The sequence below is a fragment of the Piliocolobus tephrosceles genome, chromosome 11 (genome assembly GCF_002776525.5).
Source record: "Piliocolobus tephrosceles isolate RC106 chromosome 11, ASM277652v3, whole genome shotgun sequence".
Lineage (NCBI taxonomy): Eukaryota > Metazoa > Chordata > Mammalia > Primates > Cercopithecidae > Piliocolobus > Piliocolobus tephrosceles.
The window spans coordinates 46,995,989-47,008,819 of NC_045444.1; the positions used below are offsets into that span (position 1 = coordinate 46,995,989).

A 12,831-nucleotide genomic window follows, 5' to 3' on the forward strand; every position below is an offset into this window, starting at 1 on the left:
GCCCCTCTAATTATTTAAGGTAGGTAGGTCTCCATTGCTTTAAAATAGCTGAGTTATTCAAGTTTGAAAAGCAGCTACTCGCAAGCAGCCTGACTTAAACTGACAAAAGCAAGGAAATTCTGGATCCATAATTCACCTTCCACCCCTTGACCTCACAAACCGCCATATTAGCGTGATCACACCAAAATACCAGCTTGTGTTTACAGTTTCAGTCCTCCTGATGGCGGACGGGCGCGTGTACACGAGCACTCGCTCTGTGTGCACTGAATAGGATCACGATCCGGAGAGCTGAAAATGTAAACACAAGCTGGTATTATGGTGTGACTGGCGGTTTGTGGTTCTTTGTTTGAATACTTTAAAAATGGGCACCCTGGCAAGAACAAAAGAGACAGAAAGCAGAACTGCTCTTAAATGGCTCCTCTCATCTTTGTCCCTCCTCAGGTAGACCCGAAATAACTTACCCACTTGACGGGGTCCCTAGGAACCATGTGTTTTTGCCTAGTTGGCTACGCTTCAATGCAACAGTTTTGTTTTCAAATGCTGGCCGTTAATACTTTGCCTTTGGTAGTTTTAAACTATTTTCTGAGTATTTGCAAGCACTATACTTCTCCAGTTATTATTTGTACCAAAATCTTCCACCTTGCAAATTCATTGCAATTTGATATGTTTAAGTAAGAACCTAAACGTCTTATATGGCCTTTTAAAAAAAATTGCAAATTAACAATGGTTCTTTCACCCCAAATGAAGATTGGCACCAACCTAACTCTATTAGACAACATATCTACCTACCACTCTTGCTTATGCAATTTTAGTCATTGATTTTGAAGTGCAGAAGTTGACCTCAAAAGAAATGTAAAGGGTAAAAAATGTAAAATTATAAGCTTTATTTTAGCGTAGCACCTGGTAGCATAGTTGGTCCATCCGTTTCCTCTGCAGTCATTGTCATTTCTCTATCTATTTTTCTTTTTCCTTGAGACGGAGTTTTTGCTCTTGTTTCCCAGGCTGGAGTGCAGTGGCATGATCTTGGCTCACTGCAACCTCCACCTCCCGGGTTTAAGCGATTCTCCTGCCTCAGTCTCCTAAGTATCGTGCATCACCACACCCAGCTAATTTTTTGTGTTTTTAGTAGAGACAGGGTTTCACCATGTTGGCCAGGCCAGTCTCGAACTCCTGACATCAAGTGATCCACCCACCTAGGCCTCCCAAAATGCTAGGATTACAGGTGTGAGCCACCACGCCCAGCCCATTCTTCCATCTTAACACTACATAAGTTTGATCATTGGCCCCTTCAGTGTAAACTTTGATTCTTAAATAGATTGGTTTGTAGAGTGAAGAGATTACCATATCTTTGCAAGGAGAAAATTCAGACATATAAAGAAGAAAGTTTGAAAAAAACTTATTTTGTCAAAAATGTCAATACAGCACATGATGTGCTTGACTTGGTGGTAAAGTATACTGTTTTGATTTTTAGAAAACAACATTTTCCCTTTGGAATTAGGTATATCATTGTTGCCAAAAAAAAAAAAAGGTAACTAAAGGAACAGTAGATAGTTTGGCAGATCCCTTTTCTTAAATAAAAGTTACAAATTGATTTCACACCTATTGAAGCAGTCATTCGCCACTGTAAACTTATTTCTGACAACTGTTTCTTTTAGAATCCAGTAAGTAATTGAAAAACAAAAGTGATTTTCTCAATACAATTGAAAAGTAGTTAATGTAAAGACATAAATACAAACAGTTCCTGGTTGTAGACAGTTTTGATGTAGACTGCAGTTCTTAATAAAGGAATAAAGAGGAATCTTAGCTTGGGACGTTTTAATGAAATGCCACTCAAATGGAAGCAAGTGATTTCAGAAGTGTTGTCAGTCACTTTAGACTGAAGAGAAATAACAACAAATAGCTTTTAAAATATCAAATGATTTGCACTAAAATGTTATACCACAGCACCTCACTTTTGAATAGGCCAACAATTTGCCTTGTTTAAAACATACTGTACTTGATCACTTCACGAAACTGCACAACTTGACTGACCTTTGTCATCTTGTATCTTGATTATCTCTCTCCATGTGAGATCCCTCACCAAGACAGCTTGCAAGCATTTCACAAATTATAATAAAAGAACCACCTATATGGACATCAGTATGGACATATCTGGATCTTGTTATTTTCACCTGGGGTATGCTTAGGCTCAATTGAAAACTAAATTATGGAATGAATAGATTTCCTGGAAGACTGAGTTTGGTCTTATTTTACACACACATTTTCAGAAAAACCATAAGAAGCTGTTTTGGAGATGCATTATCTATGGTAATATGTTCAGATATATAAATAATTAATATACAAAGAATTGAATTTTCACAAGTTTTTATCCCCAATATAACATAAACTCCTATCTTGCATGCCATATTTCATATTCTGGAGAAAAAAATTCTATGCTACAGGAATTCGTAACTTTAGCTTTCATTTTAGTGGTTTTAAAAAGTTTTATTTCAAATACATGATTATAATTTTACAGTTAGTTCAAAGCATCTATGAGCTTGCAGGCATCCTTTTTGCTCCTCATAATTTGCATTGGCTCATCCACTTTTTGATGTCATGATTTTACTTAGCTACCTCATCCTATTAGCATTTACAAATAAATGTGGGCTTTCAGATTAGAAGGTCTTTGGCAAATTTATCTTGTGGAAACTAGTTAAGAAAGGTAGAGTGGGGGTCACAAATGCTGCAACAATTTCCCACTTCTACATCTAACAATGAGGGTTTTTAAGAAAGATGAAAAAGTTCTAGAGATGGACGGCGGTGATGATTGCACAGCAATGTGAATAGTTCAGATGGTTTCATATTAAATATGTTTACAACAATACAAAATAGTTAAGATTAATTTGAATGAGAAATTAGGGACTGACTCTAAGAACCTACTTGTCTCACAAAATGCAACTATACTACAGAAAAGATGCAAAAATATCTGAGAGATTAAGCAGAAAAACCAAACATTCTTCCCAATTCATTGGAGCAAACACTTAGGAATTCCTTGCCACTGGAGTTCATTCAAATTCAAATTAATCATGTAAAGTAGCCAAATGATAATATTAAAGTAAGAAAAAATTTATTAAATATTCTTTATTTTCTCCTCTATATTTTTTAACTGGTCATTTTTATTTTTCCAGGTTGTTATTTTTTTAAGTCCATGCACATGAGCATATAAGTTATCTGTATGACTACTTCTAAAAATGAAAATGAATAAAGTAAAAAGAAGTGAAAAATAACACTGCCTTAAATACTAGTGAATTTTAAGTAGTTGAATTTTTTAAAGTAAACTCTAAGTCATACTTTAGGGCCTACTTTCCCACTTTTTAATAGCTTTCTAAAAAAAATCAAACCTTGAAGTGCATGCAATTAGAAACATGCAACAGTGAGGCTAGGCTTAGTCACAGTACTATTTCAATGCAAGTGGCTTCTATTTTTGTGTCCTACGGAAAAATAGGATTAGAATGTTCTAACCTCTGCTCATTCTGTAGGTGAGAGTATTAAGTTGGCTGTTTAAAAAATTGGGGGGTTGGTTCCTTTTTAGTCAGTTCTGTCTCATGTTTTAATTATTAGGTGATTATTTTACTAAGATTTGGAGCATTAAGGGCATATAATTAATTTTATATTCATAATCAGCTCCAAACTTTCCTGGACAGACTGCTATGGATGCAGCTTATCTATGAGTATCAGGACATGGTTTCTGCCTCATACTCATATTGTCCTACTGGTTTTGTGCCCTAGCGGCATGGTTTTTAAGGCACTGCATTATCTAAATCAGCACACTGTTACATAAATTTATAGAACCGCAGAGCTGGATGAATTTTGAACACATCTTGTTCAAGCACCCATCTGACGATGTTTATACTTACACGGCCTTAGTGTTGATAATTCTAGGGATGGTAATACTTACTATTACAGGGGAATATATAATTGAGAACAGGAAAACTAATAAGCCAGGAATAAGTTACTGTTTCCTCATCTGCAAAAGATGTATAGGATTGAAGATTAAACGAAATAACCTATATAAGCATACCTAGCACAGTGCTAGAAATATAATACATACTAAAAATAGTTATACTTAAATCCATTTGCATCACACTTATTACTCTTTATGTTCCCAAGTATCGAGTATTATTTAATGTCACACAGTTTTTTTTGGTACTTGGTTGTCTATTATGATGTTAAGGTTGAAGTTGTTGAAGTGTCATTAACCTAATATTATGATATAGAACCAGTTCAGTTTTTTTAAATGAAAAAAAAATGAAGATACTTCTATTACTTCATTACTAACATAGAATGAAGATATTCTATGTTATTAGATTCTCGTGACATTAGGGCTTTGGATATGTCAAGATAAATTTATATAAATATTTACTTATTCATTTAATTTACCTCCCCATTCACTCACTCTAATGCTAAAAGCTTAGTAAACATCACTAGAAATTTTGGAGTCTTATGACAGCCTCGGTGGATGCTTGTTTTTACAAATGCAAAGCTCCTCTTCTACTTCATTCTACATTTTGGTTGACTAGATAACAGAAGAGTATGAAAACCTATTAACTTCTAAATCTAAAATACCTCACATCTATTTCTTAATTTTATATGTAGATATAAGAAAATTGGTAAAAATTCAGATATCTACCCTCAGCTAAGTATTACAGTCTTTGAGCCATGTTTTCAAATGTTCTTAAATATTTCTAGTTCTATGATTATTATTACAGTAATCTGATTATAAGCAGTTTTGGTAAAGGTAAATTAATTTAAATTATGAAGATGTGGCTTAAAAAACCTTAAAGTAATTTTCAGCTCTGGTTTACCTGAAAGTCACAGTTATTAGAACCATGTAATTTAGTATCAGCACATCTCTAATATCAATGTTATTTAAAGCTATACATTAAGAGTCATAAGCATCTGTAGTGACAGAAGAAGCATGCAGCGAAGTACTGAAAAACTGGAATAGAATTAATTAGTTTTGGTCTACCCACTTCAAATTAGAAAATAGCAACAGAAAAAAAATTAAACACTAAATGTATTCGTTAGGCAGGATCAGCAATCATGCTGCCCACACATGATCTGCAATGAATTTGTAAATAAGATTCATCACCTGCAGGATAATAAACTCTAGTTTAATGGTCCAAAAGACTAGACAAGTAAAAACTACTAATGAATGTACTGTATAAACACAAGAGTAAGAATGCACATTGGTTGAGCAAATAGGATAACAAGGAGAGTCCGTTTTGTTGTTAAAGTAGATCAAAAGATACACAACATATATCTGGAAATTTTTCTAAGGTGTTAACACTGCTTAAAACAGGGTCACTTAAAAGGAATGGAAAAGTGTTACTACCAAGTAAAGACAGCAAACGTTGATTTTTAGAAAGAGTTGGCATTTTAAAAAGTAAGGATCACTGTAAAAAAAAAAAAAAAACTGATATAGTTACCTTAGGCCAGGCGCAGTGGCTCATGCCTGTAATCCTAGCACTTTGGGAGGCCTAGGCAGGCAGATCACGAGGTCAGGAGATCGAGACCATCCTGGCCAACAGGGTGAAACCCCATCTCTACTAAAAAAAATACAAAAAATTTAGCCGGGCATGGTGGCAGGCGCCTGTAGTCCCAGCTACTCGGGAGGCTGAGGCAGAAGAATGGTGTGAACCCAGGAGGTGGAGCTTGCAGTGAGCTGAGATCGCTCCACTGCACTCCAGCCTGGGTGACAGAGCCAGACTCTGTCTCAAGAAAAAAAAAAAAAGAAAAACTGACATAGTTACCTTAATTTTAGTTAATTTTTCATAACTGCATATTAGAAAGCTTTACTAATAATAATCTGAAGTGATTTTAGTACATTATCTTCAGATGTGATTCCAGCAATGAAGAGATATCTTCAAGTATTATTTATTGAGATAATAAGTATTTAATATATTTAATAAAATTTTAAGTATTACCTTACTTTAGTAGAGCCTTTGATGTGAACTACATTTCCTCTTGTAAGTTATAGTTCTATAACACATCTTAATTTTGAATCCAAAACAAAACACTCAACTTCACATCCATTCAAGTGAGAATTTCTTCCTCAGGGCAAGCTAAGAAGCTTGACAAGCACAGAGGTAAAAGAATTAATTGCAATATTTATTTAAAATTCATAGTTCTGGTCTCTACCTCATACCAATCGAAACACAGTCTCTGGCATTGTAACCCTGGAATCTGTATACAATTGTAACAAGATCTCTACTTGATTCTTATGCATACTAAAGCTTGAGAATGACTTTACGGGTTAATATTCACCCTCGTCCTAAGTTTCTTTAAATATTTCCCTTTTATAAACAAAATTATTTTTTCATTTGTCATATAGAAATACATTTGCAGGCCAGGTATGGTGACTCAAGCCTATAATCCCAGCACTTTGGGAGGCCAAGGTGGGTGGATCACCTGAGGTCTGGAGTTTGAGATCAGCCTGGCTAATATGGTTATACCCTGTCTCTACTAAAAAATACAAAAATTAGCTGGGTGTGGTGGCATGCACCTGTAATCCCAGTTGCTCAGAAGGCTGAGGCAGGAGGATCTCTTGAACCCAGGAGGCAGAGGTTGCAGTGAGCCTAGATCACTCCACTGCAATGCACTCCAGCCTCGGTGACACAGCGAGACTCAGTCTTGGACAAAAATAAAAACACTTAAGATTACTTATATAAAATAAGTTATCAGACCTGCAGTCACTTTAATGGAATCAATAATATTATTAATGCTAAAATTAAAAGGGGACAGAAGTCAAAGGGAAATCTTAATATAGGAAATGACATTTAAGTTTTTGAATGCTGTAGAACTCAGTTATTAATTAGAAATATAATCAATATTTAAAATATACCACTTTTAAGCAACTTTAACTATCAAAACATCTCAGTACTTCAAATGATCTGGGTGTCATAGATCACTCAAAACAGATTCCATAAAATATTGCAAAGCCCATGTAATTCACCAATAAGACTTGTATTAGACCCAATTCTAATAACTTCATTTATCTCGTTTATTTGAGCACAGTATATGAAAGGTGGCAGTATTTCTAAATGAAAGTTGGGGAAAGAAGACATTTGTTATTAGTAGTTACTTTTAAAAAGAACTATCTGGAAAAAAGGAAAAAAATGCTTATTTAAAAACAAGCCACAAATTACAACTCTACTAAAGTACTGTAAAGAGCTATCTCAAAATGTATAATTATCTGGGGCCATTTAATGTAGGGTCAAATACTAGAATAATCTATATGTCATTTTGTAGTACCCTGATTGATGATCCGTAATAATTATCAGGAAACAGGTTTATAAACCCTAGTTTAGCAAGGAAGAGAAATGTATAACCTCTTTTAGATGGATTGCTTAAAAGTAACAATTCTTAAGGCATTAATAATTCTTTTTTGTTTTTTCTTGAGCCAGAGTCTCACTCTGTCACCCAGGTTGGAGTGCAGTGGCCTGATCTCAACTCACTGCAACCTCTCCCTCCCAAGTTCAAGTGATTCTCCTGCCTCAGTCTCCCAAGTAACTGGGATTAAAGGTGTCCACCACCATGCCCAGCTAATTTTTATATTTTTAGTTAGGGGCGGTGTTTCACCACCCTGGCGAAGGCCAGGCCAGTCTCAAACTTCTGACCTCAAGCGATCTGCCCACCTCAGCCTCCCAAAATGCTGGGATTACAGGCGTGCATCAGCATGCCTGGCCTCTTTAATTCTTAAAGAGGTGCATTTCACCTATTGTGAAAAGTCACCAGTTGGATTTACCTCAAAGGAAGACAAGGTTTTTTCCCAAATAGTTTAACTTAAAGAATAGGGATAGTTACTTAGACATAGGCGCCATCTAGTGGCAAAAAGTAATATGAAACTGACTTTCATATGGTAGGTTGTCAGTAAGCATTAGTTCCTTTAATTCTTTCACCCTTTCATTAATATAGATGAGCAAGCAAGACTAGTCAATAGTAAAAACTGAACAGGTACTGAAGCAAAATATTGTACATTAAATATGATTAGACAAGAAAGGATTTAAGATGTTTTGAGTAAGAGCTGGAAGAGTGACAGATATAAAATGACAAAGAAGGAGCAAAAGGCATATAAGCTGGGAGCATAATATCCAGAGGACTTGCTAAAATCTTTTCTTAAATTGTCTATTTTAAATTGCACAGATTTAACTGAAGATTGTTTATTTAAGTTGAAAGAAATAGAGATGGCTGAAGATAACAAAGTGAGGAAGAAGTCGAAGATGATGAAGATACTGTTACATAAATACGGAAGATATAGAGCATACAAAACAAAAGTCAATACTAATAGAGTTTAAGAAAAAACTTCATTGAAGATTGATTATAGATATATTTATTATGTACAGGCATCTTATGGGGAACAGTTTTCTTACATTTTATTATTTCCTTATATTTTATTAATATGGAGTAGAATTCTCTCTTTAATGAGGGTGGTTACATGGGACATTATTATACATTCAAAAATTAGCTGGTCATAAGGCAAACTGGATTTTCTGATTAGTTATAGTTAACTCACAAATATGTATTAAATAACTACTCTATATAACTAGACAAATTCTAGGGAATGGATAACATTGAAAGAAATAATAATCTTTGCTCATAATCTAATAAAATATAGCTGAAATGACAAGGGGTTAATTACAACTGATAATATTTCTTAGAAAAAATAATATAAAAGGCATTCCAAACTTATGACCACTGTCTAATCAAAGCTTAAGAAAGGAGGTTCCTGCTTATCCTGGTGCTTTGTGCCAGCCTAAGAGAAAGTAACTCTATTAAAAGTTTATAGTGTGGACTTATTATCTGGTTTGACATATATTTCTATACTTTTGGACACTGCTATGTTCAAACATAAATACAAAATACATTTTTTCCAAAGTTAAAACAGGAATTCTTTTTTTAACCAGCCACCATTTTGGATTAGTTAGCAGTATATGAGATGAAGAGTAGATAGTGTTTAGAAATAGATGGCCATGGATTGAACCCCAATTCTGCCAATTTTTAGTTTTTAGCCTGTTTGCAAAGTATTCAAATTCTCTGAGCCTACCTTTTGTTCTATAAAGAATTAATAATGTCAATTATGTAAAACCATAAATGGCATTGCCTGGTTATGGTAAGTTTTCAATAAGCTTTAGTTCCTTTAATTCGTTGACCCTTTTGCTACTATGGATATGCAAGTCTAGTCGATAGTAAAAACTGAACGGAAATATGTTAGATGGAATATGATTAGACAAGGAAGGACTTAAGATGTTTTGAGTAAGAGCTAGAAGAGAGTGACAGATATAAAGTGACAAAGAAGGAGCAAAAGGTTAGGAGTATAAGCTGGGCACGGTGGCTCATGCCTGTAATCCCAGCACTTCGGGAAGCCAAGGCAGGTGGATCACCTGAGGTCAGGAGTTCGAGACCAGTCTGACCAGCATGTGAAACCCTGTCTCTACTGAAAAACACAAAAATTAGCCGGGCATGGTAGTGGGCACCTGTAATCCCAGCTAGTCAGTAAGCTGAGGCAGGAGAATCACTTGAACCTGGGAGGTGGAGGTTGCAGTGAGCCAAGATCGCACCATTGCACTCCAGCCTGGGTGACAGAGCAAGACTCCATTTCCAAAAAAAAAAAAAAAAAAAAAAAAAAAAAATTTAAATTAACATGCAATATTGATGCAGAGGCCAAGGTGGAGAGTAAAAAGAAGTAGCATGAGAATGGCATTAGGATTATGTAAGAAATCATTCCTTAAAGATCTGTTTTATATGATAGACAAAAGGGAACCACAGTATTTTCTTGAAAAATAGTGAAATACATTGAAACAGCTGTTTTTCCACCTTATGTTGCCATTGAACTGACTCAATCTAAATGCACAGTGATATGTGAGTCTAAGGAAGAAAGAAAAGAGGGTCAAATACCTCATATCTGTATGTGGTCAGAAACCCTAAAGGGAAGTCTTTCTAAAAGATTTGTTAAAATGGTTACTTTTTTCCTAGTCTCCTGCAGTGCTCAATATGTATTTGTAGCATTTTCCGTCTCTATCGTTGTGTTTTTTCTTTTTATCTTTCTTACTGTTTCTTTCTCATTCATCATTTTTATTGTTTTAATAGTTTTTAAAAAGGCGAAGCATAATAGCATTTTAATTTTTATTAACAAGTATATCAAAATTCTTAGGGAAAAAATGAGTAAGCAATTATTCAGCTTTTTGTTTTTGTTTTTGTTTTTTGATTTTTTTTTGAGATGGAGTATCACTCTGTCACCCAGGCTGAAGTACAGTGGCATGATCTCAACTCACTGCAACCTCCACCCCCCAGATTCAAGCAATTCTCCTGCCTCAGCCTCCCGAGTAGCTGGGATTACAGGCGCCTGCCACTGTGCCTGGCTAATTTTTGTATTTTTAGTAGAAACAGGGTTTCACCATCTTGGTCAGGCTGGTCTTGAACTCTTGACCTCGTGATCCACCTGCCTTGGCCTCCCAAAGTGCTGGGATTACAGGCGTGAGCCACCGCGCGTGGCCCGCAACAGTTATTCAGCTTTACCTCCAGTATCTGTAAACAAAATATTTAGATATGTTAATCTTCCTCGGCTACCAAAACTACTAATCCAGGCTGGGCACAGTGGCTCATACCAGTAATCCCAGCACTTCGGAAGACTGAGGTGGGAGGATCACTTGAGCCCAGGAGTTCGAGACCAGCCTGGTCAAAAAACTGAGATCCCGCCTCCAGAAAAATACAAAAATTAGCTGGGAATGGTGGCATGGCCAGTACTCCCAGCTACTTGGGAGGCTGAGGTGGGAGGATCGCTTGAGCCTGGGAGATCGAGGCTGTAGTGAGCTATGATTGCACCACTGAACTTCAGCCTGGGTGACAGAGTAAGACGTCTCAAAAACAAAACCTATGAATCCATTCATATATTTCTAAGCTACACTATTTAAATTTTCTATATCAACTAATATCTATCATCACAAAATTCCTTTTATAATTTTAATTTTTAATTTGTATGGCTACATAATAGTTGTACATATTTACAGGGTACATGTATTTTTATACAAACATACAATGTGTAATGATCAAATCAAGGTAATTGGGATAGCCATCACCTCACCATTGTTACTTATTTGGGAACATTCAACATCCATTCCTCTAGTTATTTTGAAATATATTTTAAATTATTGCTAACTAAAGTAATGATTGTTAACTATGGCTACTATAGTTAACAATAATAATCTAGTGTGCCACCTAACACTAGATCTTACTTCTACTACGTAACTGCATTTTTTGTACCCATTAACCAATCCGTCTTTATCCACCCCTAAAAGTATTTAAAGTAAGTCATTCTACCTGAATATGGTCCTTGTCTTAGAAAAATAAAATAAAATGAGAAAAAAACTATCTCTAGGTAAATGTTTTATAAATTGATTCTTAATCATCATAAATGACAGTAGGTCCTGTCAAAAGCATTAGATTATAGTTTTCTTCAGCAGAACATAGACATAACATTCATAATCTTTTCCTACCTCTTATAAACTAAGCACATGGGCTTCACACTTAATATTTTAACAATGTAAATTTTGTAAGCCTCAGAGCTGTCGTTCTCTTTCTTTCTACTTTTTCTTTTCTTTCTTTCTTTTTTCTTTCTCTTTTTTCTCTCTCTCTCTTTCCTTCCTTCCTTCCTTTTTTCTTTCTTTGCCTCCCTCCCTCTCTCTCCCTTTCCCTCCTTCCCTTTCTTTCTTTCTTTCTTTCTTTTTCTTTTCTTTTCTTTTCTTTTCTTTTCTTTTCTTTTCTTTTCTTTTCTTTCTTTTTTTGAGACAGAGTGTTGCTCTGCTGCCCAGGCTGGAGTGCAACGGTGCAATCACAGCTCACTGCAGCCTCGATCTCCTGCCTCAGCCTCCTGAACAGCTGGGACTGCAGGTATAGGCCACCACACTGGTTTTATTTATTTATTTATTTATTTATTTATTTTTTTGAACATAAACTCAAGATTTTATTGTCTTCATAATAAAAGATGACACTTAGAACTGGATCACTTGGCCCTTTCTCTTCTTATCTCTTCCCAGTTTAAAATGCTTGCATCTTTTAATAGCCAGCATTCTCTTAGATCTGCAGTTGGGCTCAACGCACTCAAGCCTTAGCACAATCTTCTTTGTAGTTTTAGCCTTTTTCCGGAAAATCGGCTTAGTTTGCCCACCTTAGCCACTCTGATTCCTGTCATAACGCCGCTTTCCCTGGGCATACAGAGAATCCTTGCCCTTCTTGTACTGTGTCACTTTGTGGGGTTGGTGCTTGCCACACTTCTTACAGAAAGTCCGGCGGGTTTTAGGGACGTTAACCATGCTTGCAAGAGCGATATTGGCACGGGAAGAAAGCTTTTATTTATTTTGAGACAGGGTCTGACTCTATCACTCAGGCTGGAGTGCAGTGGCACCATCTCATCTCACTGCAACCTCTGCCTCCTTGGCTCAAGTCATCCTCTCACCTCAACTTCCAGGGTGACTGAGACTATAGGCATGTGCTACCACATCCAGCTAATTTTTGTATTTTTGGTAGAGACAGGATTTTGCCATGTTGCCCAGGCTGGTCTCAAACTCCTGGGCTCAAGTGATCCTCCCACCTCGGCCTCCCAATGTGCTGGGATTACAGATGTGAGCCCCTGCTCCTTTTCTTTTGCTTTTTTTTTTTTTTTTTTTTTGTCAGAGACAAGATCTGGCTATGTTGCCCAGGCTGGAGAGCAGTTGTTCTTAACCTCCATGTTGAAATTGATTGGTTGGTGTCCCATGGTTGTAAGATTTGCCAAAAGTAGTATGTTACTAATAG

At 36.0% G+C, this 12,831-nt stretch overlaps 1 pseudogene across 1 annotated transcript; it reads right to left on the bottom strand.

Moving 5' to 3' along the window:
• Positions 1-12,029: 12,029 nt before the first annotated feature.
• On the bottom strand, positions 12,030-12,378 carry LOC111546176 (annotated as a pseudogene). The gene has a single exon (XR_002732674.1). The product of XR_002732674.1 is annotated as a 60S ribosomal protein L36a-like (transcript).
• Positions 12,379-12,831: the final 453 nt, after the last annotated feature.